This window comes from Hemiscyllium ocellatum, chromosome 37, assembly GCF_020745735.1.
Source record: "Hemiscyllium ocellatum isolate sHemOce1 chromosome 37, sHemOce1.pat.X.cur, whole genome shotgun sequence".
Classification (NCBI taxonomy): domain Eukaryota; kingdom Metazoa; phylum Chordata; class Chondrichthyes; order Orectolobiformes; family Hemiscylliidae; genus Hemiscyllium; species Hemiscyllium ocellatum.
In genome coordinates, this window is record NC_083437.1 from 40,724,795 (window position 1) to 40,746,479 (window position 21,685).

General features: G+C 40.4%; 1 protein-coding gene across 8 annotated transcripts in view; it reads left to right on the top strand.

The window, feature by feature from the left end:
• Positions 1–21,685, top strand: part of kif1b (kinesin family member 1B) — a 219,749-nt gene that overhangs the window by 43,598 nt on the left and 154,466 nt on the right. The gene's annotated exons all lie outside the window — the stretch shown is intronic.

Sequence of the window (21,685 nt, forward strand, 5' to 3'; positions counted from 1 at the left end):
TAGGCCGGAGTGGGGTGGGGGCGGAGAGGTCAGGAAGAGGATTGCAGGTTAGGAGGGCGGTGCTGAGTTGAGGGAACCGACTGAGACAAGGTGGGGGGAGGGGAAATGAGGAAGCTGGAGAAATCTGAATTCATACCTTGTGGTTGGAGGGTTCCCAGGCGGAAGATGAGGCGCTCCTCCTCCAGCCGTCGTGTAGTTGTGTTCTGCCGGTGGAGGAGTCCAAGGACCTGCATGTCCTCGGTGGAGTGGGAGGGGGAGTTAAAGTGTTGAGCCACGGGGTGATTGGGTTGGTTGGTTCGGGCGGCCCAGAGGTGTTCTCTGAAGCGTTCCGCAAGTAAGCGGCCTGTCTCACCAATATAGAGGAGGCCACATCGGGTGCAGCGGATGCAATAGATGATGTGTGTGGAGGTACAGGTGAACTTGTGGCGGATATGGAAGGATTCCTTGGGGCCTTGGAGGGAAGCGAGTGTGGAGGTGTGGGCGCAAGTTTTACATTTCCTGCGGTTGCAGGGGAAGGTGCCGGGGGTGGAGGTTGGGTTGGTGGGGGGTGTGGATCTGACAAGGGAGCCTTGGAGGGAAGCGAGTGTGGAGGTGTGGGATTATAGGACAAGCCAAACAGAGAACAGCCAGGGAATTCCTAGAGGCATGGCACTCATCCACAGATTCAATCAATAAGCACATCGACCTGGACCCAATATACCGACCACTGCAGCGGACAGCAAGAACTGACAACCGGAAGTGGCAGAGACAAACCACTATAAATGCCGGAGGAAAGATCACAGAAGCGCTTCACAGGAGGCTCCCAAGCACTGAGGATGTCACCTAGACAGGGGATGAAACGTCTGCAACACAAATTCCCAGCTCGGTGAACAGAACACAACAACAAGCACCCGAGCTACAAATCTTCTCACAAACTTTAATTAACTTTACCCAATTAGCAATTTGATTGGAATACTGATATGGTTTGAGAGTTCATGAACTTATAATTTGATTATTGGCCTTAAAATTAAGTTAACCTTTCCGTCAGATTATCTCATTTGTGGTATTGAGTTGCCTACAGATTTTTAACGATGTCTAACTTGAGCAAATAATTTTCTAAAATACGGCATACTACTTTGCTTTAAGATATCAGAGCATGGATATCAGATGCTGGTTAATGATTTCTTGGAACAAAATAATCATATTACAGTATATTTACACAATACCTCAATGTTGGGTAGTGGCTACTCTGAACTGAGCAGCATTTCTTGAGACATTGGATATCTTGAAAGGGAGAGTGAATTTTTTTTAGATTTCAAAGACACCCGGGGTACGTGGGGAATGCAGGATTCTGGCTTTGAGATAGAGGATCAGCCATGATTCTGAAGAAGGTTTATACCCAAAATGTCAGCTTCTCCACCTCCTGGTGCTGCCTGGCTTGCTGTAATCTTCCAGCCTGCTGTTAATCATGTTAAATGTCAGGGCAGACTCGAGGACTGAATGGTCTACTCTAGTTCCTAGCTTCTGTTTCAGTCCTTGTTCTGGTAAAAATGTATTCTGTTTGCAAGTCAAAATTATTTTATGAAACATTAATATTAAAACTTCCATAATTGTCTCAGGTTGAATATGAAAGATCAATGGCCATGCGATTCCTGTCAATTATGTAAATTAACTGTTTCTAATTACAGCCAAGGATTATTAAGGTGGATTTGATTAATTTGAAGTGAATGAATGTACTAATCAGGGTGATACTTTCTTTCTCTGGTGGACTTGAATATTCCATGGCACTACATTTAAAAAGACAAAAAAAATCTGCAGATGCTGGATTCCAAGGTAGACAAGCCGGAGGCTGGAAGAACGCAGCAAGCCAGGCAGCAGCAGGAGGTGGAGAAGTCAATGTTTCAGATGTTAGCCGCCTTCGGAAGTATTTTTAAAAGAGCAACAAAACACCACCCATTTCCTGGCTATGTTTATACCTCTCACCGCAACAGTTTCTGTTTAAAAGGAGTAATTTATCTGGTCATTATTGGGTTGTTGCTTGTGGAGTTTACCAGCATGTTGTCTGGGCTGGAGAGTTTGTCCTGAAGAGAGATTGAATAGACTGAGGTTTATTTTCCTTGGACCACCAGAGACTGAAGGGGGACATGATTGAGGTATATTAAAATCATGTATAATGGGTAAAGTAATGAGGGACAGAGATGTGTAGACAGGAAGAAAATGTTCTCCTTAGTGGAGGGATCACTGACCAGGGGGACATAGATTTAAGGTAAGGGCAGAAGGTTGAGGTGTGAAGGAAAAATCTTTTTTAGCCAGAAGGTGGTGGACACCTGGAACCCACTGTCTGCATGGATTGGAGAGGGAGAAGCACTCTACATTTAAGTATTTGCAATGCCAAGGTATAGAAAGCTATGAGCCAAGTTCTGAAAAATGGGATTGAAACAGTTAGGTGGTTGTTTTTGAGTGGTGCACACTTTTCTGTGCCGTAGACCTCCAACTGTTAGGTTGACCTGTTTCCTCTGTTCCTATTATCATTTCCCTTCCAAAAGTACTTCATTGCCTACAAGATGGCTTGGGCAGATCCTGAGGCTGTGAAAGGTGGTGTATAAATGCATGTCTTTGCCCACCTCTCTGCCCATCTCTCTGTGTTCAGAAAGTGAACCTAACAGAATTGAGATCTGACCACCAGAAGTTTAAGAACAACTAGATTTATGTGGTTGAGAGCATTGGGAGATTGGAATTCTATTCTTTATTGAAATTAATGTTTGTGGTGTGCATGTTTTAATATGTTTTTATAATGGTTATCTCTTTTCTGTGCATAAATAACTATAGACTACACGGTGTATAATTTCATTAATGTTTTACAATATTTTAATTCAGTTTTTCAAGTGAAGTATTGTACAAAATTCATGGCATGAGGAACTGATGAAAGTATGTAAACAGAGCTTTAAAGTTTGTCATGTTATTGTTTAACGTGCCTTGGTTTAGCTATAAATAAATATGCCATCTGTTCTGTCATACTGTACCTTTTAGAATAGCATTTCGGCCCTCCATAATATGAACCATTTTTGGTTTGTGTGGTATATATTGTTGTAGCTCCAAGTTATCTTTGAACCCATTAGGAAATAATTTAAAATTGTTTACAAACCTACAACTTGGGAGCGGCAGAGAAAGAAGTAGATTTGATTTTAATACATTGGCGGACAATAGATTCCATTTGAAATGTACAGAATGAGAATAGCATGTTCCTTTACAAAAACTTGGTGCATTATGCAGGGCATATCTAGTAAATTGTTGGTATTGGAACAATATTTGGTAGGAAGTGGCAGCAGATGAACCCAAACATCTGGCTTTTCCAATGCATTGACATGTTCTCTGACCTCAGTTTGCCAACGCTATAGTGATATACAGTAATTATTGTTTTTGATGCATGACCAACAATAAGTAGTGTGATTGAATTTAATGACTTGGTGCTCTTCGGGGTACTGGCACAGGATTTCTGCACATTAGTTCACTGGGCTTTGTATGGAAAAGCCAGTTTGAGATGAGTTGTTAACTTGAACTGGTATTTCTGATAAGGTGTGATTCCAACATCCAAAATTCTGTGCAGAACCATGTGGTAGAAGCAGGTAGAATTGGGGTGTTCATCTGGGAAGGAGCTCATGAGGTTCCACAAAGGAACATAAATCTGTACAGCAAAGATGTGTTTCCCTAGTTTCCATTTGCTTGATGCATTGCTCTTTGTGCAAATGGTTGTTGTTGCTCAAATGTTCTTTGCCTTTTCTTTTGGGTAAATGTTCTTCCATTGCTTGTGAAAGAGTTTCCGTTCCCCATCAAACTCTGGGAGATGCTCCCATTTCCTTTTTGCTCATCGTAATAACCCTGGCAAAATATCCCCCCAATTATATTTTGCAAGACGGTTTCAAAACAACCCTCAAATTATTTTTTTCCCCTAAGAATTGTATGATTTCAGAAATGCACTAAACCCTCTTTCTTACGTGAACACTCTCCAGTCTTGTTTTATTTATGAAGCTGTCTCCATTGACTGAATAAATGGATGCAGCCAAGTTCCTGCTTGCAGTAAGTTTTTAGATGTTATTTTGTGACTGAAAGCACAGACAAGTTCATTTCATTTAATTTTTCAAATTAAGCTTGCTGTTCCACCATAAATGTGTGAGATGCTGCTTCATTTATTAAAAATCTAATCCAACAAATTTGTGAGCAGGAACAAGAGTGGACTAGGTTGACAGGTCACACCTCATTTTTCTTGAAAGCTGGTTCTCTGCAGAGAACAGCACAAGCAGGCAGAGACTGCTGACAGCTGTGTGTATACTGGACCAACATTTGGTTGTGATATATTTGCCTCTGTCTCTCAACTTAGTACATTTGCATCTTCATGCAGTAGTGTACTTTTATCATTTGTGTTTAGGCAGTGCAGTCAAGGACTCTGAACCTCCGTTAGTAGGACAGATCAGAGTGATTTGAGCAATGTTGCATTAGACTCTCTCCACATCCTACTCGCGTAGGATATGGATAATGCAGTGCAGTGAATTCATGATCAGAACATTAAGAGCTCGAATCCAAAGTGCTCGCTCTTAGCTATTAAGTAAAGTGGGTTGCAGTCAATTTGTAGTCAGTCTGTGGGCTAAGGTATAAAGGTGGAAGCTTGCTTTTTGCAGGAGTTGAGTGATATTCTTGGCACATGATGAAAAAAATGGCAACAATATTCATAGCGTGTGAACCAGGCACAATTTTGCATCTTTTATGGATGAAGAAGTAATGGTATTGTCCTTTTTACATCTATTGGTTCTTGTTTAAAAGTAACTCTCCTCATGGAAAAGTAGTTAAGATATTCTGGAAAGGCATTTGCTAACAGTTACTCTCTTCAGTCAAGTTTCAGTCTTTCAGAGGCATTTTAAACAAAAATCTCAGGAGCTGCTCTGAATTTTATATTTTTTACTTTATATTTTGTTGTTATTTTTTAGGTTCTAACTGTATGTTAGCATATATATGGAGCAAATTACTTCAGATGCTGGAATCTGTACTGAAACCAACAAATGCTGGAGATCACAGTGGGTCAGACAGCATTGATGGAGAGAGTCTGGATGCTGCTGTCTGACCCGCTGTGATCTCCAGCATTTGGTGTTGTCATATGATGTGTTGAGAGCTGGAGAGTGACGGATGGTATGTTTGTTCTGTTAAATTCTGTGCACAGGAGGTTTGATTGTGGCTGAACCCCATGGACATTGAATAATTCAACTGAATTTTGAATTTGCAACCCCTATGGTTGGAAGAAAGGTAAGGGCTGTATTAAAAATGGCCAGGGGATGGGGTAGGAAGTGGATGATGAGAGCTAGGTGATGAGTAGTTTGGGAACACTGGATCAAAATTAGAGATGAAGCTGTATTTCAGGCTATTGGCAGTGTATCATCATGGATGGAGGGCGAGAGAATGAACTCCAGTTGGGGAAGCAAGGATGAGGAGCAGAGGATCCAAAAGAATACTGGATAAAAGAGAAGCAAAGGAATAGGGCCGGAAGGAGCCATGAATACTTATTCATTCACTGGATGTGGATGTCTCTGGCTAGGCCAGCATTTGTTGCCCATCCCTACTTGCCCTCTGGGCAATTAAGATGAAGTCACATTGCTGTGGGTGTGGAGTCACCTGTAGGTCAGATGGTGGTTTCCTTCCTTGAAGACCATTAATGAAGCAGCTGGGTTTTTCTGACAATTGGCAATGGACTTGTGGTCATTTGACTCTTAATTCCAGATTTTTATTGAATTCAAATTCCACCATCTGCCGCGGTTGGAATCGAACCCAGCTCCCCAGAGCATTACCCGAGTCTCTGAATTAACAGTTTAGCAATAAAGTTACTAGGCTGTTGCCTCTCCTTGAATAAAGTAAATATTGAGTGAAGGATTGCAGAAATATTTTCTTATTGAAAAGGGAGATATTTATAATGGAATTGACAATAATTATTTTACTCAGCTTGCTAATTGTTAAGACTAAGTAAGTGAAGGCTAACCATTTTATTGTTGACGTTTATTTGGAAAGTACTGTTAGGTTCAGAAATTTACTGGGCACTATTTTTGTATAGAATTAATATGCAGAAAAATGAGTATATTCAGATTTGTTTTTGCTAAGCCAGAGATTTGGCATTGACCCAATTTAACTGACCATCTGCCACCTGAATTATTCATGTCTCTTCACTTCCATTGTTTCCCGAGTAGTAAAGTTACACTTCTCCCAGTCCTTTTTGCTGACCACATTTCAATAGTGTTGCGTACGCTGTCACACTGTGTTAACTTCAATGCCAGATCAGCTATTGTCTCCTTCATGATATTACAGACTTTTACTCCAAGTCATTGTATTTCTGTGTTGGTATTTATTTTAAAGTGTGCGCGGAATGTTTCATAATTCAACTCTCAGACAGACCAAAATAGCCATTACTTTAATATTTTAGCCCTTTTGCTAGTGGTTTTCTGAGTAATTCTCAACCAAGAATGTAATTTCTTTGCTTCAATGTGCTGGTCTTGCAGGTAGTAGGAGCCGATGAGATATACTGTTGGCACTTCGGATGCAAAGTCAGTTTTGACAATTTCAGTGACTTCGATTTTGTAATTTAGGGTGAGACCTAAGAATGCAAATGTGACGGTTCAAAACTAAACTCTAATGCTTGAGGGAGTTCCATCTTTATATTCAGTGACTGTTGCACAATCTTATACATTTCGATTTTTAACAATTTATTAGCTGCAGCCTACTAATCTCTTCAGAAATAACTAGATGTGACCAGCTGTGTTTCGGAGCCAGAAGAACACTAAATGAATTTCTACAATACAAATTCTGATTTAACAATGAGAAAAATTGAAACCAAGGCATGGTCTGCTGCTCATAGTTTTTAAACAGGTGTATATGGGGCTGCAAAAGGTGAGAACTCCTCAATCTGGCTTCACTAGTATCCACATAAAGCACTACCTATCCTTCTATATTATTGCTGCCTGACAGCTCAGTATTGTATCATGTTATTAGATGTTAGCTGACAGCTGCAGCAAAACATCTAGGATGTATATCATGTCAGAAGCTTGACGTTAAATTTATATCTCAATTCAGTGTGTGGTAGAGTCACTTAAGTGCTGCTAACACATCAGTCTGTAAAGGGACGTGTTCGTAATAGCAATTCTTCCATGAAGCACAAAATTTCGTGCACAGTAGGGCAAGAATTTGCACCTTGATGATGGATATTGCAAGAGAACAATGTTACAGCCATAAACTGTGCTCTTCTGTGTTTTTTCTAATTTGAAAGAGCAGAACAGAGTTTCATTTAAGGTTAGAAAGGGGTGAATTGCAAAAGCTGCCTTATCTGGCTATAGATCTATAAAAGGCTTATTTGTCCTTGAGTAGAATGTAGTTTTTCAAAAAAAAAAAGAAGCTTGACATTATTTGGGTAAAAGACTCCCAGATGAAACAATTTCATTTTTAGTGGCATTTGAAGTAGTTTAAATGGCTGATCAATAGTTACCTTCAAGGAGGGAAACTGCCATCCTTGCCTGGTCTGGCGACTTGTGACGACAGACCTACAGCAATGTGGTTGATGTGCAGAAACAAAGTCATTGCTCTTGGAGTTATCAGAACTTACATACATTTGATCACTTAATGGGTATTATAGTTTTACAGCAACAATTCATTGTAAGTGTCAAGAAACTGTAAAATTATAGGGCTGTTATGTTTGATATATAAGTGTTTTACATCCTGTTTAATAGTAGTCTTTTTTGGAATGGTTTTTGAGCCACTTTGTTATCTTAATTTCTATGCGGTGATTGTAGTTACTCCTGTCTGCTATGACAGCAAGAACATTTCTCTCTCTATCCCTTTCCTGAACTCCTCCACTCTTTCTGCTCCTCTTATACATGCACGTAGACAGTAGGGCCCTGGGAAGCACCAAGGATTAGATGGACCTTGGTGTTCATGTACACTGCGTCCTCAAGGTTTCAGGAATGATAGATAAAGTGTTTTAAGATGCCTTTATTAGCTGAGATGTAGAGTTTAAGTGCAGGGAAGGTTATGCTGGAACTGCATTAAAAAAGCTGTTTAGGCCACAGCTAGAATATTGTGCGCAGTTCTGGAATCTGCATTAGAGGAGGGATGGGGCTGCACTGGAGACGATGCAGAGGAGATTTAGGATATTGACTGGACGAGAGAGTTGTAATTTTGAAGAGAGATTAGACAGGTTGTTTTCCTTTGAGCAAAGATGGGGTTGGAGGGGAACACGATTGAGATTATAAAATAATAAGGAGCATAAACAGCATAGACAGGAGGATTGATTAGCTTTATTGACACTTACTGTGATACTGTGAAAAGTTTTGTATTGCTTACGTAAGTCATACCTTACATAAGTACAGCAGGGTAATCGAATGGTATGCAGAATATACTGTTACAGCTAGAGAGAAGGAGCAGAGAAGGATCAGCTGTAATATGAGAGATCCATTCACATGTCTGATAATAGCAGGGAAGAAGGTGTTCTTGAATCTGTTGGTGTTTGTTTCCAAACTTTTGTATCTTTTACTTGATGGATACAGTTCCCCTCAGTGAAGGAATTGGTAATGTTTGATGTAGATTTTTAAGGTCCAGGGACAGAAGATTTAGAGGGGATGTGAAGTAAAATATTTTCATCCTGAGGGTAGTGTGAATCTGGAATTCATTGGCTGTAAAGGTGGCAGGAAACATAGGAAAGAACATGCCTATCACAGATTACCAAATGTATTATTTAGCAAGTGAATAAGTCCATGTATTTGCATTTGTACTCTTTTTGTGGGTTAATACTTGACTGAAACTAATCATATTTTTTACTCTAGCCTGTCATATTTTGCTATAAATTTCTTTTATAACTTCTGGATTTATACCATTTTCAAGGTGAAAAGGGACAGCAATATCCATCTAAGTTTATGGATAGAAATGAAGTTGTTAGACTGGCTGTCATAGGTTATCCACCATGTGCTATAAAGCTGAGTAACCAATACTAAAAAGTTGGCTTTTAGTGCACCAGTGATTGCAAGCTGTGCCACTGTGATTGCCTGTACAATTGATCAATATCTATTGTATAACATTAAGTTGGTTTGCAGTGTGTAGTTGGTTATTGTTTCAAATCAAGGCCGGCCTGTTCATTTGAAAGTCAGTATCATGAACGACCTGAGTACAGGTCAATAAAGTGAAACATTTACAAGGTCATTTGAAATTGCAGTTCTACATTTCCATGTTAACTTTCTTCTAAACAAAATGTATACATGAAGGATGTTAGATGTTTAGAATACTCCCACAAATGGCTGTGGAGCTGGATCAGTTGTTAATTTTAAATCTGAGATTAGTTTTTATTAAGCAAAGTTATTAAGGGACATGGGTCAAAGGCAGGAGTATGGAGTTTTGCACAGATCAGCCGTAATCTCATAATGGCAGTACCGGCTCAATGGGCCGAATGGCTGTCTCTCGCTCCTACGTTCCTATGTACCTGCTACCAAGTACATACTTAGTCTTTGGGAGGTGAGCTTCCTTCAATATCAATGTAGTGTTGGCTGCAGGCCAATGGGATTGCTATCTCACTCTGTACCCAAAGGGTTTGTAGTTTGATACAGTTCATGCAGAGATGATGTAAAGGTGTGGATAAGCAAAAGGGGGGAAATGTTGATAAGAGTGCATCCTAAAGTCAGGCTGTAATCACATTCACATCTAGATTAATTTTAAAACTATTGACTGATATAAATTGTCATTTTTTTAAGCCTTGTAATTGAGTTGAGCTGTATTGGTTTTTTTTGTAGAGAAGGATAGATTTTTGCAGCATTTCCAATAGACTATCCATTTCCAATAAAATGAGGTGATATGGGAATGGTACAGATTTATCTTTGCAATAAATCCTCCTTTGGTTGCATAATAAATGCTAACTATTTATATTCCTGGAGGAGCAGGTGGATGCGACGTTACCAGATTTAAATCAATGCAGTATTTTACCTTGAAGGATTGGATGATCTGTAACCTTTAGTTTGTAGGGATATCTACAAAATGTATTAGCTTTGTGTACGAGTTTATGAAAATGATGGTTAAAGTAGCATTCTAAATCTGAGTGATATGTCTTTTTTATTATATACTCTGTTACATATTTGAAAGACTGGTTAAGAAATTTTCCAAATAAATAATTTTTGGTATTTTTTTTCCAAGAGGTATGTTTGTGAAACTTCTTTTTTGCAATTTAAATTTGCAATGTAGTAAGTTGGATTCAGTTGCAGGTAGTTCTCCCCATCTCCTGTAAATGAAGAATTGGGAGAAAGGAAGATGTGAAATTGTTGAGATATTCCCTTGCTGACAGATGAGGTTTTGCCGGTGTTGCCATAAAAATGGCACCACTGAGACTGCCATTTTAGATGAACTAGCTGGAATTGTTTGTTTTGTCGATGCACCTCTGGCTCAGTGCCATTGAGTCAACTGAATATCATTACCCTTTCTGATCCTGGATGCCACCAGTGCTTCTAGAATGTACTTCCAATGCTCAGTGTTGAAAGACCCCTCATAATTACCCATCAGAAAGGGAGCTGTTTAACCCAGGCACTGATTATTGAATCTTTGGGAGAGTGGCGAATGATAAAACTGAGAAGTCTCTGTTCAGGATAAGATCTAACAGACCTCCTCTGCTGTTTGTCACACGCTCTATTGCGAACTCTGTTCTCTTCTGCCTCCCCCACCCCCCCCATTCATTTTACCTCCTGTTGATTTAAGGTTGGGTGGAAGTTGGAGGATTTAATTGGAAAAACAATTGATCCAACTCATAAAATCCACCGCAATTATGGAAGATTTGGATAGAGCAGATACAGAGGAAGAACATTTCTACTTGTGAGAGTATAAAACTGGATGATGTTGATATAAGATAGCCACCTTGAAATCCACTTGGGAATTCAGAGGAAACCTCTTGCCCAGAGAATGGTAAGAATGTGGAAATCACCACTACCACAGCACATGATCGAGGTGAATGTTTAAGGGAGGCTAGTTGAATATATGAGAGATTTTCTTTTTGACCTTCTAATAGTGCATACAGGCTGATATGGACTGGTTGGGCTGAATAGCCTGTATGTTCTGTGTAATGTTTAACCAATTATCAGTCTCGGAAAACATGGATTTTCAAAAAAAAACTTTTTTATAAAAAGACTCAATTGCTGTGAATTACCATGTTTCTTCCCCAAACTAACATCAGCATTGTGGGTGGGAGAACATTACACGTTCTACAGGAAATGGCTGTGTCAAGGTGAAATCTTGTTGGGAAGTGAGTTCTTGCTATGAACATGGGTATCTTGACTTTGGTACTTCAGGAGTATTGATGGCAAAGAATTTACGAGAATGTAGTTGTTCTCTTGGAGGTGGGGGAGGGGAGGGAATATATTGAAGTCTATTGTGTTCATCTGATGTCCTTAACTTTCCTGACTTGGAGTTCTAGTGGTTAAATGATATGAGCTTGCAGATTAGAAGGGGAAAACTGTTATTTCCTACCTTTTAACACTGTATGGAATAACTTAAAAGACTGTGTGTCTATTTTATAAAGAAGTGGAAATTTTACAATAAAGCCAGAGTAGAGAGAAGAAAACAAAAATACTGTGAATGCTGGAAAATCTTAGCAGGGCTGGCATAATTTGCGAAGATGGAAGTTGTTAAGTGTTCGAGCTCATTGACTGTTTGAACATACAGACGCTGGTATTGCTAAGGGACTTGATCATACTTTTCAGAAGTAGTTCCATGTGCTTGACACTCAGTGAATTATTTTGATATGCGATGATTATGCTGTAGACAAACAAAGCAGCCATTTTGTATGCTTCACTACATTTGAGTTGAATTTCTTGGACAATTATTTGCATTTACAGGTCAGAGCATAAATTTAGCTGTGCTTGCATTCCAGTTGGTTTTCACAAAACGGAGAGAATCAGTTGTTGATGACTGCTTGCATTTTAAATGGGTATGATGAATAGGTCTTCACTCGTTAGTCATAGCTTCTGCAGAGATTGACCAGGAAGTCAGGAAATAGATTGCTGATGAGTCAAGATAATTGCGGATTCAGTGCTTCTGTAATTTTGCCACCTGCTGTTCCGATAGTGTCATAGACTTTTTTAACGGTATAATTTCAATTCTGTCAGTGCTGGGCCTGGGAAATGTGATATTTGAGATGAAAAGAGAGATTAGGTTTACTTCAAAAACAGGACTGCTGGAAAGCTTTGACAAAATGTATTTTTTTAGCAGTACTCCAATTCTGTATCATCCAGTCACAATTGATTTAATTCAGTGTTTATTTGCAAATAAGTTTGATAAATTATATTAACTTAAGGAGCTATAGTATTTATTTGTCAACATTTGTGTATTTCTCTTTGGGAAATTGCCATTTTTTCCTGAGTTCTCCTGTGTCTGTATTCTGCCCAATTATATATCATCATCCGTCTTGTTCACAATTGCCACAGGTGGGTGTTATTTAACTAGTACCTCAAGTATGTCAAACATGTTCATCAAAAATGCACTATTCCAGTTTCTGAATGTGAAACAACAAAACAATATTAATGGCCATCTGCCAGAAGGCTAACATTATCCTCAAACACTTTTTTAGTTTATGCTGTGAATGCAGGACAGTTTTGTTAGTTTTTTCAAAAATTCTGTAAAATACATTGGATTGAGATGGACAGAATGACTTTTGCAAAATGCTGCCACCTTCTAAATAAGAGTAATCCAAACAATCTTGAGAATTAGTATTGAGGAAAAGTGACAACATGCTGTGTGAAATGATCCTGTGTCAGAAAGGAGAGAGAATGCCTATTTTTATTGAGGACTGCAGAACAAGCTGTGCTAGCATCTGGCAGCTGTTTTGTGGTCTTTTTGATGTATTGAGTATTTGCATTCCGAGGATACTGTCAGTTCTTGCCTGCGTCGTTACCAAGCAATGAGCCCTTTATTTAAATATATTATACAGAGGTTTCAATATTACAGACTTGAATGGCTGGGAGTCAATACTTTAAAATATACCGTTTTTTTGCAAGTACTTTCCAGCTTCTTCTCATTCACTGCCCATTCTCTGTTCAGAAAAGATTTGCAACGATGTTGCCAGGGTTGGAGGATTTGAACTATAGGGAGAGGCTGAACAGGCTGGGGCTGTTTTCCCTGGAGCGTTGGAGGCTGAGGGGGGGTGACCTTATGATTTTGTAAACCTCTGAGGGGCATGGATAGGGTAAATAGGCAAAGTCTTTTCCTTGGGGTTGGGGAGTCCAGAACTAGAGGGCATAGGTTTAGGGTGAGAGGGGAAAGATATGAAACCTAAGGGGCAACTTTTTCACAAAGAGGGTGGTACATGTATGGAATGAGCTGCCAGAGGAAGTGGTGGAGTCTGGTACAATTGCAACATTTTAGAGGCATTTGGATGGGTATATGAATAGGAGGGCTTTGGCGGCATATGGGCCGGGTGCTGGCAGGTGGGACTAGATTGGGTTGGGATATCTGGTCGGCATGGACGGGTTGGACTGAATGGCCTGTTTCCATGCTGTACATCTTTATGACTCTAAAGCCTTGCTTGAAGTACAGACATTTCTGTGGCAGCTACCATTCATATCCCTGATAACTTCCTCTTTCTGAATAAGAATGTAGGGGATTCTTGCTGGAAATTCTCTGTCAGGTCCCGGTACCTCAGATTACTAACCTCCTCCTTCACTGGAGGGGATGAGCCGCATGTGGAAACTTGTGACCAAACTGGAAGTATGACTCTGGACCCAACTATCCCGGGGACTGTCTGGGAATCCTGCTCTGACCGTTTCAGAAATGCCTCTGGGGTTTGGTAAGGTGGCTATTTAATGTCTTGCATTTTGTTCTCCCTTGCTGCAAGCTGTCTTCACACTGCTCCAGGAGGATGTCTTCAGAGCCTCCAATGCTGAGCACCAAATGAATGAGTGTTTAGTTGCCATGGTCTCACTGTTGCTGGTAAGCCACCAGTCTGAAACGAGGAATTTCCAAAGCTTCTATCCCAGACCCCTTGAACCCCCTACTCACCGGTAAACTCAAATGTGTTTCATACGAAAACAAACATCACTCCAATCTTTGCTTGTTGGTTATTTTAATGGCTTCAACTGCGTAAAACTTTTTTTTCTGTTGAATTGTTGGCCATCCAACTGAACATTTTTGCTCATTCCAGCCGATACACTCCTACATTCTCAGAGACAGGTGAAGACTAAAATTTCTGTGATGATTCTTTGTTCTGCTGTGGTGCAATGGTAGTGTCCCTGTCTCTGAGCCACCTGATCTGGGTTCAAGTCCCATCTGTTCCAGCGGTGTGCAATGACATCCCTGAACAGATTGATTTTAAAAATATATCTGAGGGCTGATTTTTCCCCAATAAAAGGAAGTGGTCAAGAAGTGGAACAGACTGGAGTTTGTATTTCAGTATGAAATGTGAATAAACAGTTGTGGAAGTCAGACTGATGCCTGCAGCAGGAAATGGCTGATGAACCATAAACAGTGGTTGTCGCTAACTGGGCCAAGCATTTCATACCCGTTCCCAATTTTATACAATCCCTGTAGTGTGGAAGAGGCCATTTTGGCCACTGACTCTCAAAAAGCTATCCCATCCAGACCCACCCCTCTACCCTATCCCTGTAGCTCAGCATTTCCCATGGCTAATCCACCCTGACCTACACGTCCCTGCAGACAATTCAGCATGGCCAATCCACCCTAACCTGCGCATGTTTGGACTGTGGGAGGAAACCACCATACGCTCAGGGGGAATGTGCAAACTTTTACTGACAGTTGCCTGAAGCTGGAATTGAACCCAGGTCCTCGGTGTTGTGAGGCACTGAGCCACCCAAATTGTCTTTGAACTGAGTGGCGTGAGCCATTTCAGAGAGTAGTTAAGAGTCAACAACATTGCTGTATGCCAGGAGTTGCAAGGAGGCCAGACCAGGTAGGCATTAGCAGCTTTCCTTCTTGAAAAGGAACCCCACAGGTTTTTACAATCATCGATGACAGCTTTGTGGTCACAGTTACTGAGTTTAACTTTTATTCCAGACATTGTAGTAATTGAATTTAATTAGTAGCTGCCAAGGTGGATTTGAACCTGTGTTCCCAGAGCATTAACCTGGACCTTTGGATTACTCATCAAAATTAGAATGGTGCTGGAAAAGCACAGCAGGTCAGACAGCATCCGAGGAGCAGGAAAATTGAAAAGCCCTTCACCAGGAGTCACGATTTGAATGGAATTACAAATGCGTCCATCCCCTTTCACCCTCCAGAGGGGTTGATGCAGATTCATGAGACTGATACCTGATAAGAGGAAAACCAGTTGATGAAATACTGGGAATTTCTTGTTGCCACAAAAATATTCCAAGGTGATGTGACGGAAGAGATATTTAAGTCAAGATGGAATAGGAAAGAGTATCTAAAAATTTGCAGTTGCTGGTAGTTGTAGGGACATAGTTAAAAGATTAATTTGAAAAGACTTGGGGTGGAGAGGAGAAACCTATTTGGTTTTGATTTTAATACTGAGCAGTTGAGGGCTCATGGAATGCATTTCTGGAGTTCATATTAAAAGCAATCACCATATCAGTGTTTAAAAATGGACAATACAGGTTGCACCTGTTTCAACTCCATAAAATAGATAGCTTTTCCTGGGATCACATCTCAGGCCAATCAGAGTTAAACTGCCTGATTTAAATATTAAACGAAGCCCATTCTCCATGGCAACTCCTCCACCAGAGTCCATCTGTCAGCCAGTCAGAATTGATGTTGGTGTTCCCTTGAATTAGAATTCTTGAGAATTATCCTGAGGAGTGCAACATGAAAAGCTTAAATGAAATGCCTTTATTTTTTCCCCAGCAATAGTCAAAATCCTATCATAAATGTTCTTGTGTCCAATTCTTAAGCTGTAGGAATACTTTACACATGACCCTGCTTCTTGTAGAAAGTAACTACCACATCTGTATCTTGTTTTCCTTTAAGGACGTAACCAGTTAACATCTAGTTAATTTTTTTCCAATAATCATAAAGTGCAGCTTTACATCACATTGGTGGGAAATCCTATCCTCACACTTTACACTTAGATTTCCGAAAAATGGCTGAAGCTAACTCAAATTCCAACTTCCTGTCAGATAAAAGATTCCAGTGTTAGCCAGTTATCCTCTGGATTGGACCTGATTTGACATTGCAATCAGTGAGAGAAACCAATACACTTAGTTTTCTTTATTGGCTGAGCTTACTAAATTCTGAGTTTGTAGCTCTTTACCTACACCAGTCCCACCTGTGTTTCCACTTTTATTTCTATCCAGTCACTTAATTAAACTACTAATCTCTCTGTATTCACAAAGTTCACTCTGCAGTATAGGAGAGTAATTTTTATTTTGCCAAAAGCGAATCCTCTAAAATGAAAAGCCTGTTTACCATCACTATTCAGAATACTGAATGTCATGGACCGAGTGGATATTGGGAAGATGTTTCCATTGGTAGGAGAGACTAGGACCCGAGGGCACAGCCTCCGTGTGAAAGCAAGACCTTTTTAGAACAGAAATAAGGAGAAATTTCTTCAGCCAGAGAGTGGTGAATTCTCTGCCATAGAAAGTTGTGGAGGCCAGGTAATTGAGTATTTTTAAGACTAAGATAGGTTCTTGATTGTCAAGGGGATCAAGGGTTACGGGGAGAAAGTGGGAGAATGGGGTTGAGAAACATCAGCCATGATTGAATGGTGGAGCAGACTCTCTAGGCTGAATGGCCTAATTTCTGCTCCTATGTTTTATGGTCTTATTGCAGCTAACCAGGATTGTTATGGAATGCAAACCATCCCATGGAAAATGTTGATCTCTTGCGTCTTACTTTACTGAATGCGTTATCATCGCAGACAAATAGTTGCACAAGGGTATTACTTTAATTGACAGAACCACTAACAACTGTTTCTATTCCTGGAGGATGGCCTTTTAAGTTATGAATGCTGTGCAGGCATTGGTTTTCATTTCGGTATTTGGTATGAGGATGCTGTATCGTTCAGTTGGTCCTAATTTTCATGAATGAGATACCTTCGTGGAGTTACATTCTGACATTGGGTGTGCTTTTGTCACATGACAGCATCTGTGCAAGGAAAAAAATCATTTGTTTTCATTAACCGAATCTTAGCGAGAGATTACAGTCTGGATTGACTTAAAACTCGTGTGTTCTTTCAGTTGTCCCAAACCAATCATTCTTTACATTAACTGGAAAATATTTAATGATCATTTAACTTTATGCTTTAAATATTACATTGACAATTTTCTGGGTTTTTTAGTTCCAAATGCCAATTTGCTTATGAAAAGTTTAACTCCAATTTTCTAAAATCTGGCATCAATTGCCTTTGCTGCAGCTCAGTGACTGGGAATCTGATCTCCAGAGTAAGAGGCTTCCATTTTATGGAGAACAAGTGGTCAGGGACTTTTAGATTAGATTCCCTGCAGTGTGGAAACAGGCCCTTCAGACCAACAAGTCTACACTGACCCTCTGAAGAGTAGCCTACCTAGACCTGTTCCCTACACTACATTTACCCGACTTAATGCACCTAACACTGCAGACAATTTAGCATGGCCAATTCACCTGCTCTGCACATCTTTGGACTGTGGGAGGAAACCGGAGCACCCGGAGGAAACCCACACAGACGCTGGGAGAATATGCAAACTCCACACACAGTCGCTCGAGACGGGAATCGAACCCTGGTTCTTGATGCTGTGAGGCAGCAGTGCTAACCACTGAGTCACCGTGCTGCCCTACTTAGGCAGGAAGAGAGCCTGGACACTTCATTTTATTGTTTCAAAAAGGTAATTTAAATAAAACTTGATCCTTTATTGTATGAGGCAAATATTTGCAAAATGACAGTGCTGATTATTTATTCATTCATTTATTATCTCTCATTCTGAGAGCAAAGACCGCACCAGGGAAGGGAAACTAGGATTTTGTTCAATTTGGGCATTTTCGAATATTAAAGGATTAGGAGGATATGGATTAAAGGAAAACAGTTCCATGATTTTGACCTGTTTTCTCTTGATCTAATTAGAATGTAACTGGACTGTATTTTGCCTTAACAGATTTCAACTTGCTTTAAAACACGCTTCATAAAAATCCAGCCATAGTTTATATACTTGGAAAATTGTACATGGACCTTTGTCTATTTCAGTGGTGTTGTAATATTGTTGGCTTCTGTTTGAATTGTTGTTCAAATTGTATTTTCTAAATTATTGCAAAACTTTGGAGTTTGCACATTCTCCCTGTGTCTGTGTGGGTTTTCTCTGGGTGCTCTGATTTCGACCCTCAGTCCAAAGATGTGCAGGTTAGTTGGAATGTCGATGCTACATTGTCCATAGTGTCCAGGGATGTGCACTCTAGGTGGATTAGCAGGCTTGCAGGGATTGAGTAGTGGAGGTGGGGGGCATGCTCTTTTGAGTGTTCTTGCAGATTTGATGGGCTGCATGGCCACTTGATAGGCTGAATGGCCTCTTGCTGCACTGTAGGGATTGTATGATTCCAAATGGTTGTGTGGAGCGATGGCCTTTTCCTCTCATACATTATCTTGTGTATTGTAACTACTGTAGCAGCAATAATTTTCCAATATAGAGTCATTGAGTCATACCAGTGTACAGCACGTAAATGGACCCTTCAGTCCAACTTGCCCATGCTGATCAGATATTCTAACCTAATCTTCTCCCATTTGCCAGCACAGGGCCCATTCCCTCTAAACTCTTCGTATTCATATACCCATCCAGGTGCCTTTTTAAAGGTTGTAATTGTACCAGCCTCCACCACTTCCTCTGGCAGCTCAATCCATACAGGCATCAACCTCTGCGTGAAAACGTTGCCCTTTTGGTCCCTTTTATATCTTTCCCCCTCACCCTAAACCTATGCTTTTTAGTTCTGGACTCACCCACCCCAGAGAAAAGACGTCCATTTACCCTGTCCATGCCTCTCGTGAGTTTATAAACCTTAAGGCTCTGATGCTCCAGGGAAATAGTTTTATTTTTCTTTCCAATATTATTTTGTTTTTCTTCTTTAATATTATGAAAAAGATGGAATTTTCGTTAGCTCATCACTATTACTGATGTTAACTTGGTTATTCTAGACCAATAGAATTTAATAGAATTTGAATTTGTCAGTTGCTGGATTTGAATCCACATCTCCAAATTGGTCATTGAGCAATAGCCTGTAACCCCTCTGCTGTGCAGTGTATATTCCTGTCCGTGTCGTACAAACTGGGCTCAGATGTGACAGCAGCTGGTGCTTGTCCACCCATTCACAAGACCAAATCATTGCATTGCTTCATCATCATTAAGCTTCATTAATACGATCCTTGATGTACTCCTGGATGACATGTTTAAATCTTGGGGACTAGTTGATCTCCAAAGACTTTGTCCCCAGTGCATGGGTATTACATTTCAATTTTTCTGTCCCTTTTGATTGTCAGTAAGTAATTTCAGTTTTAGATTAGATTAAATTCTCCACAGCATGGAAAAGGCCATTGGGCCCAACAAGTCCACACCGACCTCCCAAAGAGTAGCTCACCAGACCCATTCCTCTACCCTATATTTATGCCTGACTAATGCATCTAACACTATGGGCACTTTAGCATGACCAATTCACCTGACCTGCACATCTTTGGACTTTGGGAGGAAACCGGAGCACCCGGAGGAAACCCATGCAGACACGGGGAGAATGTGCAAACTCCACACTGATAGGCAGTCGCCCGAGGCAGCAATGCTAACCACTGAGCCACCATGCCGCCCAAAATGTGTGTTTAGAATATGTGTTTTTCCCTTTGAAAGATTATGAAGCAAATTGATACTTACAGTACCTATGGTACTTCCTCCATTCAGTTCATCTGCATGTCCAGTTTCTATCTTGGGTACTGTTCTGTATCAAGTTCAGAAGAGAGGGAGGATGAGATTCATAAGACCATAAGACATATGAGTGGGAGTAAGGCCATTCGGCCCATTGAGTCCACTCCGCCATTCAATTATGGCTGATGGGCATTTCAGCGCCACTTACCCGCATTCTCTCCATAGCCCTTAATTCCTTGCGAGATTAAGAATTTTATCAATCTCTGCCTTGAAGACATTTAATGTCCCAGCCTCCACTACACTCTGTGGCAATGAATTCCAGAGGCCCACCGTGCTCTGCCTGAAGAACTATCTGCTCATTTCTGTTTTAAATTGACCCCCTCTAATTCTAAGGCCATGCCCACTGGTCCTTTCAGTCCCTCCAGCAGGTTCTGCAGTTTTGTTTGAATTCATTTGTGATTCAACTTATTCTCTGCCTTTCTTCAGTGTCCTTTGCTATACTCTAACAAGGGTCTGTTGATCTTGACCTTGATGAATTCAAACATCTAGAATTTGTAGGAGAGAGCTATTGATTTCCAATGCTGTGGAAATGTTCTCTCATGCTCTTAAAATGGGTAGCTTTGATTTTTGGATTATGGCCCCCTTTCTCACTATTTTCCCTAGAGTGGAAATATTTGTTTTAGCTTCATTCAGCCCCTTTATTATTTCAAACAATCAGATCACCCCTTGACCATCTGAACTCCACTGGCTATGGAACAGTTTGTGTGAACTGGCCTCATGATCTAACTCTTGCAGCTCTTTAAAGCACGTAATTGTACAGAGAAGCTAAGGAGAATGAACAAGTGTTGTAAAAGCTGAAATTGTGGCTATCACACTGACAAAGGCAGGGAGTGTGGTAATAAAAGTCAAAATTTATCCTTTTGGGGAAGTACACCCAGCACTTTAACCCAGGTAATAGGCCTCATTGAAGTGGATAATGAGTATCATGAATTGTCAATGTTACTTAGCTACTTTGTCTTGTCAGTAGAGTCTGACTCTTTGCATAATAAATATTGAGTGATTTCTTACCTTCTGGAATTGAATTACCGCGAAACAGCAGGGGTGGGTGAGGGGGAATGCATTGTACCCCAGTGAATATAAAGGTACTTTTTGAGTCCTCATATTGAATTCTCAAATGGTGTGCACCCTTGTGCTCGCTCTCGCTAGCTCTCCTGTGAATTCTTATGAGGGTTAATGATAAATCTTGCGAGATAAATTGAAAAGAGGCAGAGTCTGTTGGTCATAATTTAAAGATGGTGTTCAGCAGTTTTCAATTTTAATTATGACTTTTGTGTTGGGAACCTTTTGCTATTAAACCAATTTAGTAACTGAATTATTCCCAAGTTATTTGTGTGAGGTGCATTAGAGTATTTTGCATTGTGGGAAATCTATCAGATTTGACCAGTACAATGCTACTGTGATACTACAGTAGGTTTCTTCTTTTAGCACTTTATGATATTCTTCCCCAATTCCAAATGTCTCCATCTCTGTATTCCATCTTGGGCTGTTTTGAATGTTGTCCCTAATGAGTCATAATTTTGATGGAGGCGACTGCAGACGTAAAGCAATTTGCAATGAAATGTAACTAGGAAGTCCCTCTGCTACACTGGGATTTGCACGTTCCTTTTCCTCAGGAAAAAAATTCCCATTGGATTGCCTCACCTGTAACTGTGATACAGAAGTGACTTCTAATTTGTTTACAGGTTTGGGGTGGTGTGGTGGCTCAGTGGTTAGCACTGCTGCCTCTCAGCACCAGGGACCCAGGTTCAATTCCACCCTGGGGTGACTGTCAGTGTGGATTCTTCCTGTGTCTGCATGAGTTTCCTCCCACA